At 43.0% G+C, this 15,169-nt stretch overlaps 1 protein-coding gene across 6 annotated transcripts in view; it reads right to left on the reverse strand.

Moving 5' to 3' along the window:
* Actr3b (actin related protein 3B) overlaps positions 1-15,169 on the reverse strand; it is an 80,183-nt gene that overhangs the window by 2,525 nt on the left and 62,489 nt on the right. The gene's annotated exons all lie outside the window — the stretch shown is intronic.

A 15,169-nucleotide genomic window follows, 5' to 3' on the forward strand; every position in this document is an offset into this window, starting at 1 on the left:
CCAATAATCACCCACACACAGAGCGCCCACATCCAACCGTTCAATCGCTTGTGTGACTGACACACTGACCCCAGATGAAAAGATAGGAACCGAAGCAGCTAAAGGTATCACAAAAGCACAGACATTTTCCTTCTGGGACAATGTGTCACCAATCATTCCCCTAAGCACTTTTCTTTAATTGTAGCTACGTGAAAGCACAAAGCAACTCTGTTCCCACTACTCCCTCTGCAGCAGGCAGCATCCTCATAAGGAGCAAGGAGTCAAACTGAACTGAATAAACTGACAAGTGGACGTAGGCCAGTTACTAACACTGGGTCTCTCACAGGCTTGCCTTGATATTCACTGCAGGAAAAGGTTCTTCCAGTTAACACGTACGCCATTCAGAGGGCTGGTACTGGAAGAAAGCACACCCAAAATACATGGAGAAGTGTTTTCAGCCAAGCCATCCCTCTGCCCACTCCCCCCCGCACACCAAGCTCTGCCATGTGGACCCATGAGCACTTGTGTGGGGGTAAGGAGGGTAAGAGTCATCAGCTCACCCATCAGATGTTGATGAAAGATAAATGTTGTATTCTTTCGGACCTGACTTAACTTTCTGGCAGAAAATGTCATTTAACAAAACTAAAGAAAATAAAATCATCCTCCAACTAGACGAAGAGCCCTCCTTCAAGACCCTGGAGCCCCACGCCTACCCTGCACTTCCTGAAGGCCTCGAGGAACTGCTGGCCCATCTGAGCTAGCAAGCCCCTCACCAAGTTTATGGGGAAGGGGGTATCACATGGAAACAGGGCAGGGAGGATGCACTTTGCTGACACCAGGAGCCCAGGTTATAGATTACACAAATTGGGAGGAGGCCTGTCCTGTGAATTGCAGCCCTCGGGAAGGACAGGCAGGGCTGGGCAGCAGGATCCTCTCCAAGCTGACTCCTGCAACAGGAATTGAACAAAGGGAGTGAGGGAGGAGGAGAGGAGCCACAAGAAGCTACCAGAAATCTGCTCTTCAGCCTGGGAACCATTCCAATTCCACAGAGGGGAATTTCACATCTAGTAACCTTCATCAGGCACTAACCGTCATTGGGCTGCAAAGGACTGTCACAAGCTAAAACTCTGCAAAGGCCATGGCAGCAGCCAAGTGGCTTGTGCTTGAGGACTGAGGCTGGCTCTGAGACAAACCCTCCATGACCTTTACAGCAGAGAGGATGACTCTGGAAGCCAGAGCCCTGATCAATCCCTTGGGGCTTTTCTCAGCATCCACCCAAAGGAAACCACATTGAGCAGGGTGGACCCTCCCCTTCCTCGTGGAGCCCACAGAGTGACAGATATGTTAGACAAACCACCTGCCGATGGCTCTCGACCACCAGAGCCATCCTTTCCCAGGGGCCTCAATGTCACAAATGTGCCTGGTCCTAAAAGCTTAGAAGACCGATATACTAGGGAACGCAAGCTGCTGTCAACCCCCTTCCTGGAGATGGGGTCTTCTGACACTCAAGTCACCAGTGTGACACCATGGGTTTCCTGAGCACCTGCCTCCTTCCTGACAAACTGTTAAAGCTTCCACACCCATACTCTGTCCCTAGATCAATGCCATGAATGGTCCCCTATTTTCCTCTGTTGCCATGTGGCGAAACCGCTCAAGAACATGAGATTTCCAGAGTGGAGAGATCATCAAGCATGGCTACAGTTAATAAGAGCCTGTGTGACAGGCAATCCCACACAGTGCCCAGGGAGCCTGAGCCCTGTCTGGGGGCTTTCACTTGCTCACCTCTATGTAGAAAGGAGAGGGCCTCAGTACCAGATGCCTCGATTATCACAGAAAGACTCAAATGATGACCAAAGACAAGGGTCTGCGGTTTTTTTGGTGGGACTGGGGTTTGAACTCAGGGCTTCACACTTGCAAAGCAAATGCTCTACCACTTGAGCCACACTTTCAGTCCATTTTGCTCTGGTTAATTTGGAGATGGGGGTTTTGCAAACTATTTGCCTGGGCTGGCCTTGAACCAAGATCCTCCTGATCTCAGCCTCACAAGTAGCTAAGATTACAGGCATGAGCCACTGGCACCAGGCTAAAATTGTGGGCTTTTGTTCCTTTGAGAAACACTGGGAAGGAGTCTGCCCACACCTGTAATGCTTTAAGTTTTACTACTACCTCAAACACACCATTGGAACACTCCTTGTGTTCAATGTTCTGTGTCCCCCAAAGGACTATTTCTACTATAAACAGTGCAAGAGACCACTGGAAGAGGGAGAAGTCCCCTCACCACCTGCTCTTGGGGTAAGGAAGTGTCCTGGGGAACATCAGAGGAAGAAATTTCTCTGCAGCCTCAGTGTTAGGAAGAGCAGGGCCTCTAAGGTCACATGTCTCACAGGTCCTGCAATTTCATTCCAGAGTAGGCTTCCCTCTCCCCGGTTGCTAGGAAGGTCAAAGCTAGTGGAGCCCTTCTCTCATGGTGGTGGTGTGCACCCTCTGCCCTTGGCCTGCCAGACTGCATTACTCTGCCATCCTTATTTTTCTCAGTCAGATTCCTCCTGCTATTTCATCTTTTTACACTGGTGGTGCTTTCATGACTGTCTCAAATTCTGCAGGAAGAACAAGGGACAGTGTGCCTTTTTTCTTGATAAACACAAGGGTTCTCATACAGATGGCTCTGTAATAAGACCATTCAAATCAATCAAACCAGGTATCAAAGATATCAAAGAAGATAAAATTCATCAGAAACTCCTAATAAGCCAGTTTGCCCAATAGAACTGAGAGCTGGATTTCAGAGACAGATTTCTCAATTCAAGATATCATCATAATACATTTTTTAAAATGTGGTGGTACACCCATCATCCCAACTAAACAGGAATCGGAACAGGAGGACTATGGTCCAGGCCAGCCCAGGCATAAACACGAGGCCATATTGCAAAAAATACATGAGGCAAAAAGGGCTGGATGCATGGTCAAGTGGAAGAGCACCTGCCTAGCAAGCATGAAGCTCTGAGTTCAATCCCCAGTACTGGACTTTTTTTATTAAATGCTATCAAATTTAGCATAAGTGATATGATTCAGTTCAGATTAACCTACTATAAATACTCATGGTAGTGACTTTATTGCAGGTATACCCTTCCCCTCATACACACACAAATCTTTTTAATCATTTGAGAGTAAATTATGTACAACATGGTCCTTTACTCAAAAGATGTTAAGTATGCACTTACTAAAAATGGGAGCATTCCTTTATGTTACCACAATACAACTGTCAACTTAATCTACTGTTCCCATTTCAATCTTGTCACTTCATTACTAATATTCTTTTATAGCACCTTTTTTTCCTCCAGCCCAGGATGCAGTCAGGTTTTACAATAACTTGTCATGTCTCTACAATAGACTTTTTAATTAAAAAATGATTCACTGGGGTATGAAAATAAATTTCCACTGTGATACCTCAGAAGCACTGCAAGATCCTTAGTTGTCTTCAAAGGTATAATACATAAGATTCATTCTTTTGGCTTATTCACAATCATAAAAGCAGCACTATGAAAATGTGGTTAAATGATTTTAGACAAAGTTGACAAAGTACTTCAAGAGAGAAAGAACAGTCTTTCAACAAATGATGCTGGAATAATTGATACCAGCAGGAGAGGAAAATGAATGTTTACTTATTATTGCCTTACTTCACATGCACAAATTAACTCAAAGTGGATTGTGGATTTAAATGTAAGAGCTGAAGCTACAGAATTTCTAAAGTAATATATAAAGAAAAACCTTTTGGGGAGGGGCCAGGGAAAGGGGTTGCCCATACAATGTATATACATGCAAGTAAATGTAAAAATGATATCATAATAAATATTCTAAAAAGCAAATTAAAAAAAAAACCTTCATGACTTGGGGATAGGTAAAATTTTTAGATAGTACATAAAAAGCATGAACTATTAAAGAAAAAGCTTATCAGCTGATTTCATAAACATAAACCCTTTATTTAAAAGATGTGAGTAAACTGAAAAAACAAGGCACAGACTAGGAAAAAACATATTTGTAATACATCTGACAAAATACTTGTATCCAGAATATTAAAATAACTATTACCACTCAATAATAAACAGTAAAAATGGGCAAAAGATCAGACTTTCACAAAAGACACAACAAATGACCAGTAAGTGTATAACAGGAACAGACACCTAAGAATGTTCACAGTCACAATTTTAGTAACTAAATCACTTCACTAGCCAGCCCACTGCTCAAGTCTAATCTTCTCCTTTCCTTCCTTTTGTTGCTCTCTCCACCCCTCCTCATCCCCTATATTAGGGACTTCAAGGTTAACAATCCTACTGTCACCTAAGGAGCCATCACCTCGTGGGCCATCATGCCCCTTACTTCTAGAGAAAATCTTTTGTTAGCAAGACTCAACCTCACAAGTTACCACTTAGGGGAGATGGACAGAAATGAATGGACACTAACACCAAAGGGAGATAAGCAGTCCAGGAAGTTCTGAGTTCTGGGCTCTCCCTTAAAAACCCATTCTTCTCCTTGGGCCAGGGTCTGAGTCTTCAGGATGTTAAATCCACTGTATAACTTAATTTGCTGGCAAATTAATAAAAGTTTCATCTAATTGGAACTGAGCTCAGAGAACCAAAGTTTCAGTAACAAGTACCCAAGAACAATAGTTGAAGGCTGGCCCAGTGGCTCAAGTGGTAGAGTGCCTGCCTAGCAAGCATGAGGCCCTGAGTTCAAACTCCAGCACTGGGTGGGGCAGGGAGAGGTTGTCAACAACATTTGGAATCAGGATCTCACAAACATAATACACTACACACCAATTTTAGGTGAAGATATGAACAAATGTATATTGTTGGTGGGAGTATAAATGGCATGACCACACTGGGAAAAAGTTGGGTAGTTTTTATAAAACTAACCACACATTTACCATGGAACAAGATCAATTATACTTTTGTATTTACCCAAGGGAAATAAAACTTATCCACACAGCACTTAGCTACGTATCCAAATGTTCATAGCAGGTTTTTGTAATAGCCATAAACTGGAAACGCACCAGATCCCCATCGACAGGAAAATGGATAAATGTAAGTTATGGTACATCCATGTGTTGGAATGCTACTCCGTAATAAAAAGGAATGAACTGACAAATGCAACTCCAAAGTATTAAGTGGGTAAAGAAGACAGAAACAACGAGAGCACACTGTATGTTCCACTTTTATGAAACTCAAGGACGTGCAATCCCGTTCACAGGGGCGGGGAACAAACCAGCTCTCTGACAGGGCAGCTTCTGAGGGTGATGGCCATGCCCTATGTTCTAACCATGGTGGGTGCATAACTTTGTCAAATCTCTCCAAACAGGTTCATTTTGCCATACTTCAATTCTTATCTCAGAGATGAACTTTTGAAAATGGAGCAATACGGTAGACAGTGACAGAGGGCAGTGGTGAACTCAATGTAGAGATAACAACCGAACTTCAGTGACAAGGACACCCTCAGGAGGGCTCACACATTTAGACCACTGTCTGTGGTCTTACCTCGACAAGAACGTAAGATTAGAGCAAATCATCTAATTTATTAGATGCAATAGTCACTCTAGACAACAGGAAAATAGACACTATGCTTCCAGACTTTCCTAATATCAACCTCCACCTCTTACCTTACCCCACGCCTTACTGTGTGTTCACAACTTCCAATGTGATCCAGTAAATTCAACAGACCAGTGAGTGTTTCAGTAGGAGCAAGCCACAATCTCAATTCACTCAACCTGCAATAACTGTTCAGCTATTCTAGCTCTGCCCATTAGTGAACCCCCTCTTCTACACAGGAGAAAAGTGAGGATGTCTATGCCCCAGGCAGGTAAGGGCTCCAGCCAGGGCTCTGAACGCTGCCTACACTGCTGTGGCACACATGGTGGTCCAAGACCTAGAATAGCACGTGCTGATTAGGTCTCCTGCAGGTTCATATGCAGGCAGGCTGCAAGCCATCCTTAGCCAGCATCATCCTTAGCTGTGTTCAGGTACTGTTTCTAACTTTGTGTTCCCAAAGTATTCTATTCTTTCATCATGTTGAGATTCAGCCTAGAACTACTGTCCCCCAACCCCCAACCCCCACCAACTTAGTTCTGTGTTCAGAGTAACTATAGCCACCAGGTTAGGAAGGTCCCTGTGTAGACACATCCTCAAATGACCATCGGGGGAAGCCTGGTCAGAGCAGAGGTGCCCCGGAGGACACTTCTTGCTGATAGTCCCTGTCACCAGTTCCTACACAGAAATACTGACAGTCCAATGCCTAATACCTGCCCCAAACTGTCCCTCATGCTGATTCCTAACTGCAGCTCTTCTTGCCCCCTATTTTCTTCAAGAGGAAAGGAAGACCTGTCAGAACAGGAATGGAGAGTGGAGAACAGAGAAACACACAAATACTATCTAACTATAACACATACTGCACAAAGATAGGATCTATCAGATTGTTCTGCCTGGCAGAAATATGAAATAAAAGCAAGAAAACAAGCAGAAGACAAGCTTTAAAAAGATTAAGAAACACTGGCCTAAAATCCTGCGCTCCCAACAAGGCAATCCAGTCCTCTACAGTTGGACCCCCAGGCCTATGCTCAGCTCTGACCATGCCAGAAAGTCCAAAAGTGGCTGATACTCCCTCTTCTATTCATGATTTCTGAGCCCTGAAGCAAGTGGCTCCTCTCTGGGCTTCGATATCCTTACCTATAAAATAACATTCTCAGGGAGCTCACAGGATTTGTGAGGAAAATTTAAAAGTCAGCACCTGGCCCAGGGCAGCAGTCCCAGCATGAACCAGCAGGAATGCCAACTGAGCCCTTGCTTCCCTTACTTCACTGTCACACCCATCCCACAGGGAAGACTGCACAGACGAAGGTCTGCACCCCATCCGTCATCCCTCCCTGAACCCGACTGCTGCACACAGAGTAGGCCTGCAGTTGAACAGAGTCTGGCAGACACGTGCGGGGTGAACAAAGAGCGACTTGCTCTCTCTGCTTGCTAGGGCAGCAAGCAGCTCAGGACCATTACCACAATCTGTCAGCACTGACCTTCTTGGCGGACTGGTAATGCCCCCATGCATCTCCCTGGCACACTGGCTCTCCCCAGGACAGTGTGCCCCATGGACACTGAGTACCCTGTTCCTGGTACTTCAAAACACAAGAAATAGGCCACAACGTACACCACAACCAAAGCCATCCAAAGCCCCTCACCAATCCTCAGTACAGCAAGCACAGGGAGTATTATTACCAATACCCAACCCAACTTTCCCTGAGAAAACAGCATGGCAAGAACCTGCCTGTCCTTCCTAAAACGTATTAGTGCCAGGAGATTCCCCAGAATCAGAGAAGGACAGTGTAAGGAGAGAACACCTTTCCTACTCACGTCCCTACAACTCCTATTCTATAACCTATCTAGCACGCCTACATGAAAATAAGGCTGGTTTCCTAGCTGGTCTTTTACAGGCATTAATATGTTGCCTGAACTTACTACATTCAACCCAATTACTCTATTCACAGTTATTCTAAGCTGGTGTATCTGATGGTAAAACAACCTAGGCTTGTTTTATCATCAGAACGGTTGGGGGGCGGGGGTGACAAAACAGAAATGAAAAAAGACAAAGTTAGTGAGATTGATTACCCAAAATGTATCATTTCCATCTCATCTCAAAGGAAAGCCAGAGAGCTTTCTTTAATGATTCTGCATCTCAGAAATGTAACAAGTAGCCTAGCAGTACACAACCAATTTTCACACAGAAGAGAAAATAAGTATTTTTCTAAGGCAATCTTAAAAAAAATATATATATATATATATCACAAGTAATGAAATTCAAATATTCTAAAATTAAACCCCTTTACTCACAGAAAATTCTGCAGATGATCCCGCCCCAAGTGTTCAGAGAAAGCTCCCAGAAGAGAATCTAGTACAGTGCGTTTAAAATGCCGTCTATCTAATATTGCTCACAGTAACGAAAAGCGTACACTTCTACTCGATTTCACTGTTTGTAAAGTACAAGTCAAAACATGAATTCTTAAGATAAAATTGGAACTAACTCTTTAACAAGTACTTACTGGCCCCCGCCTTCCCTGTGCTTCTAGCCTGTGCCTCCTAAGGCGCCCACTCCTCAGCACACAGAGGCTCCTCTAGTCTTGCTCCCATGTGCCCTGGGGACATTGAGCCCCGCACCCCAGAACCACAGCCCTCCTTTCCCCGCAGTCCTATGCCACTTTCCTCCCTAGCAACTCCACTGTGTATTTCACTCACCCACCGACTATCTGCCTGCTGCCCACACAGCATCATCCCCACAGTGGCAGAGATTTTGCTCTCATTTTGGTCACAGCCAGGTCCCCTAAACATCACTCAGTGAATAAATGAGTCAGCAGACGTCTCAAGGCCAGCGCAGGCACCTGCTCACTCTAACTCCACTCAGCCAAGGCCTCGACTCCTGCCCTGGGCCCTCAGTGTAACTTCAGCCCAGGGGGGACCTTTGCTCCCTTCATTTCCATACTATATAATTTTTGTTACAGTCTTTGTCACAAGAAGTAAAAACTCAAAATGCACTAATCTGTTAAAAGCCAAGTCAAATCTTATCTACTATAAAACCACAAAACAGAATTTCTTTCCCCTCAAATAAGAAAATTAATTAATGGAATTGATTCAAGTAAGAAACATATTTTGTGTAACTATTACACTGGAATAAAAATAAAATAGCATATTCTCTGAATTGCATCTAAACTGATGTCATGTCATTTCTGACAGCCTGCTCCACGCCATCAAGCGTTTGCTCACACACAACCTCACACTAGACATCTTGTCTCTACGTGTCTCATGTATTTTAGTTTGTTAGGGCTCACTCACCACTTGCTTTACTCCTGGTATCACTTAAGCCTCCTGGAGTCTGTAAGCAGGGATCAGCATCCTATTTCACACATTAAAGTACCAATGGCCAAAAGTCAAGTTAACTAGCCCAAACCTCACAGCTAGGAAACCACAGATCTGCTAAGTCCAGGCCCATGCTCAAGGACTTAAGATGATTACTGTGACTCAGTACTTACTGCTAAGTGCTCCATAGTGCCTCATATTTACTACCTACCAAGCAGTGTGTTTTCAGCCTACGCATGCATGACCTAAGCCATCTTCAACAGTTCTACAGGATGGCAACATTTTGGGAACCATATTGTGCCTGGGGAAGCAGCGGCCTACAGAGGACTTGCATTAGGCGATCACAGTGCTAGGAGGTGGTTCGGTCAAGATAAAAACGCAGCCATGGGGCTCCGGAGCAGCCACTCTTAGCCACTGTTGGCTTTTTCAACAAAAGCCAAAATCAATGTGACTCATTTCAAAGGCAATTTAACTGAGAAAACATGGCTTCTCATCAGCATACCAGTAAATCTCATGGGCTCTCAGTACTCTTCTGGAAAAGCATTTCCTAGTACCAAATTATTCCCTCCCACAAACCCACTTAGCATTCTGGTTGAGCCGGATGCTGGTGGCTCACACCTGTAATCCTAGATAGTCTGGAGATGTGGAGGATCACAGTTCAAAGCCAGCCCAGGCAAACAGTTCCAGAGACCCCATCTACAAACAAACAACAACAAAAAAAAAAAAAAATTCTGGTTGAAAACCCAAATGTACTCAAAGACCTGGGGAGCCAGGAAAGCCTTTTAGCCAAAAATATCTGCTTCACTCAAGTCAGCACATTCTTACATCAGAACCATTCAATCAAAAAGCACCTTCAATTACAGACTCCCACGTGTGTCAGACTATGCCAAAACACACACACACGTCCTGATAATGTAAAACAATATCAAATACCTGTAATATACAGAAAAAGGGCTGGTACTCATTAAAAACAATTTTTATGAAGAGTTTTAATTACTTAAGAAAATGCTCACAACAAAAGGCTAAAATATAAAATATAAAATATAAATATGATACAGTTATAGCCATCTACCCATTCTGTATTTCGGTACAATGAAAGGAAAAAATAGTCAAAGTAATAAATGATTACAGAATAACTTCATCTTTCTTGATTAAAGTTTCTGGTACATCTCAGATTTTCCAAATTGAACATGTATTTTTCAATCAGAAATAATGAACTTTGCTCACCTGTAGAGTCTAAATTCCCCACACTGAAGCTGGGTTTGTACAATTTAGTCCTCCACCCTCTTTCTTCCCTCTGAGTAGCTCTGGCTTCCTGTCTGCACAGTGTCCTTTTAGCTTGGTGCAAAGGTGTCATGTGTTTATTAAGTTTACTGTGTTGACTGGATTTCTCAAGAGTCCTCAACAATTACAAATGCGCCTTACTTTACTGTGTAAATGTGTATATTGTAATGTCAAATAAATCTTCACTATAAATTACCTCTGCAAATGCAAAGGTCCTGTTTTTATGTCAATAAGGAATGCCACAGCACAAAGCATTATAAATACAAAACACAACCTCTCAGTCTCCTGTAATTTGTCTGAAAAGTTTAAAGTAAAATCTGTATTAACAGTAAGTTCATTCATTAATATCTGGTATATTATTAGAAGTTACAAAACTTCCTATTCCTATAATGCTAAGTCCATTTTGTGGTAGAGGTTCTCTTCTTAACTCAGTTTGACAGACACTAGGCGCCATCTATCAGCCACTGTGCGTAACCACAGGTGTGACAGTAAGGAACACTCACAAAGGGTGCTTGCCTAGCATGCCGCAGGCACTCGCTCACAGACAGGGTCTCTCCTCCCCTCTCCTCTCTTCTCCTCTCTCTCACAATTCAGATGCCCACACGACTGCAGGTTCAGCTTACAGCTACCAGAAAGAAGCCCCTGTCACTACTATGTCGTGTTCTAGAAATGCTTCCCTTTTCAGAAACTAAAGTTTTCTATTCTGGAACTGAATCCAAAGTCTGCAATCCCAGAAAAGATTCAGCAAATCTACGTGCAATATATGGGCTGCACAATGCCCAGCCCTACCCTGATGAAGTCCAAGTGAATCTCCAGGGCTGGCTCTAATTTGTTAGTGACAAATTCCTGTAAGAATCATCCACACATCTCTCTTCCAGTGGCTCCCTTTTCCTTCAGCTGCTATAATCTGGCCTCTGTCCGATCCTCTCTCAAGGCTGCTCCTGGTGAGGACACCAGTAGTCACATGTCAACCCTCATTTTGTGGGCCTCTCAATGTCACCTGATAGGGTTGATAACAGCTGTCTTCTCCCTGACTTCCAGAATTTTCTTCTCTTCTTTCTGAGATTCCCTGGCATCTGTAATACATCTGAGCTGTCCCACAAGGTAGCCATCGGCCACATATGCCCATTGAAATTTGTATCAATTTAAATTTGTATCAATTAAAATTATATGAAATTTAAAATGCTGCTCCTCAGTTGCAAAAGTCATGTTTCACAGGCTCAAAAGTCATCAAGAACACAAACAATACCAAATGTTGGCAAGGATATGGGGAAAGGAACCCCATACACTGTTGGTGGGAATGTAAGTTAGTACAACCACTATGGAAAACAGTATAGATGCCCCTCAAAACACTAAAAATAAAACTGCCTTATGATCCAGCAACACCACTCTTAGGGATATACCTGAAGGAATGTAAGTCGGGTTACAATAAAGGCACCTGCACACCCATGGTTTTTTACAGCATTATTCACAATAGCTCAACTATAAAAATAGCCAAGATGTCCCACTACTGATGAATGGATTAAGAAAATGTGGTATTTATATACAATGGAATGTTATTCAGCCATAAAAAAGAATGAAATTTTGTTGTTTGCAAACAAATGGATGGAACTAGAGACCATCATCTTAAGTGAAGTTAGCCAGGTCTGGAAAAGTCATGTGTGGAATACAGACCTAATACAAATATAAACACTATTATGAGCAATAGGTCATGCTAAGGGGAGCTCACATATGGGAAAGAGAGGTAGAAGAAGGAAGTTAAGCAAGTGAATATGGTTGATATACTTCCTATACAAGAATGATTATAGAATTTTTAAACCTGTTGCAATCATCTAAAGAAGGGGATTTAGAAAGGAGAAAAATAGAGGGGATGAATTAATTCAGGTTACAATACATGGAAATGTCACAATGAAATACATTGTATAGCTACCTTAAACAAATGAAAATGTCATTTTTTTTAACAAAAACAGAACAGGATGGCAAAACAGGTCCTGTGTGGGAGTGGGTATCAGTGGGAGTGGGTATCAGTGGGAGAGGGGAGGATATAAGGAAAGATGTAGGAGACTGAATATGGTAGATATATTCTGTATTCATGTATGAAAATGAAAAAATGAGACCTGTTGAAACTATTCCAGGAATGGGAGGAAGATGGATAAAGGAGAATGATGGAAGGAGTGAATTTAACTATGATATATTAGAAGAACTTTTGTAATTGTGACACTGTACCACCAGTACAACAATAATAAAAATTTTTAATTTTAATTTGAAAAAGCTGCCTATTTGAAAAGGATGAAGGTCTGGAGATACAGCTCAGTGACAGTGCTTGCCTAGTATATATGAGGCCCTGGGTTCAATCCCCATCACTACAAAAAAGGGCGGGGGGATAAAAAAATAATGACATACATGTAGCATATATATATGTATGTGTAGATATATATATGTGTAAGTGTATGTGTATCTTTTCTAATTTTCTGTTTCACATTTGAAGATATTTTAATTCATTCAACATTAGTAAGAGATAATATGTACAACATTTACTTTACACCATGCTCTTCTGATTTTAAAAGCTCCATGAGATAATTATAATATATAAACCCAATTGTAGGAATTTATTACAGAAAAATCAACCATGAACTGTATCGAGATGAATTTGCATCTTTTTGACACACATAATGAATAGGAATTTGTAACAACTTCCAATCCACTGCCAAAACAGGTTTAAAGACATTCTCTCACTGGCTTACCCTCCCTGTGAGACTTGCTTCCCACTACCTCCCAGACTCCTACACAATCCCAGGTAAGGGGGAAGCAAGTTCCTTGTCCATCCCCCAGCTCCCACTTCTGACTGTGCTCATGATCTTCCATATCCCAGGCTGGTCTCCCCCACACCAGCTCAAAGGCCAGGCCTGACTGGGTTTAGATGGCACCTTTTCAAAGCCTGCCTTGATCCCTCTAATTAAATGCAATCTGCCCCTTCTTTCAATTACCGTAATTTGCATGATTCACTTTAATGACATTTAGCTTGTAGTGGCTCCCATTAGAGTTACTTCAATGTTGTCAGCTTTTTATAAGCTCTTGAAGACAAGAACCATACCTCACACATACTTAAATCCCCTCAAATTTAACAACAATAGTGTCTTGTACCAGCAGGCCCTCAAGACACCTCAAGAACATGAGAACTAAGACATCCAATTAATTAGAAATCACCTCAAACTGGCTTCACCGTAAGGAAAACACAAAGTTACTAAACACCAGCTTATCCAAGAGCGGGCTAGCTGCTTGCAGTCAATTTAACCAAACACTAGAATCACCCAGGAACCTTTCAACATCCAGATGAACAGCTCCACCCTAGCCTAAGCCCAACTACACCAGAACCTGTGAGGCAGGACCCCAGGCTCCTGTCTAACAATAATGTATTGTACAAAGGAAATTTGCTCCGAGAGTAAATCTTAAGTGCTCTGAAAACACACACACATACACATACATATTTTTAAATGTATGAAGTAAAGGGTATATTAATTAGCTTGACCATTGAAGACCCCACAATGTACACATAAATCATATTGTATACCTTACATATACACAATTTTATATGCCAATTATATAAAGCTGGGGGACAACATTTTAAGTTTTCAGAGCCACCTTTTATTCTGACCTTCTACTGTCCCCATTTTCTCCCCTTGTCTAGCAGCCTGAGTAAGGGTCAAGAGAGCTTCAGGTGTTTCAAGTAAAACCTAAAGTAAGCCTCCTCCTCCACACTTTATCATAGTAAACCCCCACTATCAGTTATGTGACTGTGACTCTAGGAGAATATAAGAGCCTGGGCCTGCAGTTTTGGGTCTCCAGGAAGGAGCAGGCTTGGCAGATGCTGAACAAGACACCAAAAAGCTTGCTACAAACTCTTTCCCACGGAGTCTCCATGGTTCTACTCTTGTTAATGTGGCTACACATAGCTACACATTAAGGCTGTGGGACTAGAGGGAAGGCACACAGGGAGCTGAGGTCAGGAATCCAAAATCCTCATTCCTGAGAGAGAGCATCTTACCTGTGTAGATAATCCACCAGGGTCCAGCAGATGTGTTATTTCTCCTTTTGTGAGATCTCTGGGCCTGATCCATTTTCTACATAAGCCACTAAATGCTGTTTCAGCATGGAAAGACTGGGCCACTGGTAAGAAAAGGCCCAACAGGTAGGGAGCTACATTGATAAACAGAGAAGGGAAGGTGCAGGAAACAAGAATGAAGAGGAAAGACCCACCCCCTAAAGACAATGGATGCTTAGCTCTCTGGCAAAAGATGTCCACATGTGCTGAGAAGTATTTACAGTATGGGCGGGGGGAGGAACAAGATGGTGGATTGCTGACAGGCACCACTTCTCCGAGTCTCTATAAATCTGAAATAAAACTTCATGTATGCAGCTGCATGGAGAGGTGGGCAAGTCAGTAAGTATGCTAAAAGAGGGTGCCAGCATAAGGACAGACAGTAGCTAGAGTTACCAACCTCTAACAACACAAATCCACCTCGAACATGTGGGTGTGAACCTACTTCATCTCATGCCCCTCTGCCTGAGTTTTGGTGGATTGACTGACTGCTTTCTTTCTGTCTGGGCCTGAATTGCTACTGGCAAGAGCCACTCATCAGGGTCACCCTGCATGAAAAACAACTGGAAGGCTAAGAGCAGATAAAAAAGCCTTACATGAGACACCAACTCTAACTAACATCCCCACTGCCACTGAGACCAAAAAAGACCAGCCTAAAAGATCAGGTGAGCTAGCCAGTTTCAGTCCTGAAGGCTACTGCACAGGCCACCTCAGTGCATGGGAGCAAATTCATCTGACACCTGAAAAATGCTATGGCTAACCAGGCTAAAGCTGACCTCTCCCCTCAGAAAGCCTATGGCATAAAGTGAAGTGGCTCAGCCCAGCATCTCTATCCAAAAGAGGGGCAGGAAGACAGCAGGGTGGGTGGCTACAGCTCAGCTTCCAGGTATGCATCCCAAGACAAAGAGGGTATCCAGGC

Source organism: Castor canadensis, chromosome 2 (assembly GCF_047511655.1).
Source record: "Castor canadensis chromosome 2, mCasCan1.hap1v2, whole genome shotgun sequence".
Classification (NCBI taxonomy): domain Eukaryota; kingdom Metazoa; phylum Chordata; class Mammalia; order Rodentia; family Castoridae; genus Castor; species Castor canadensis.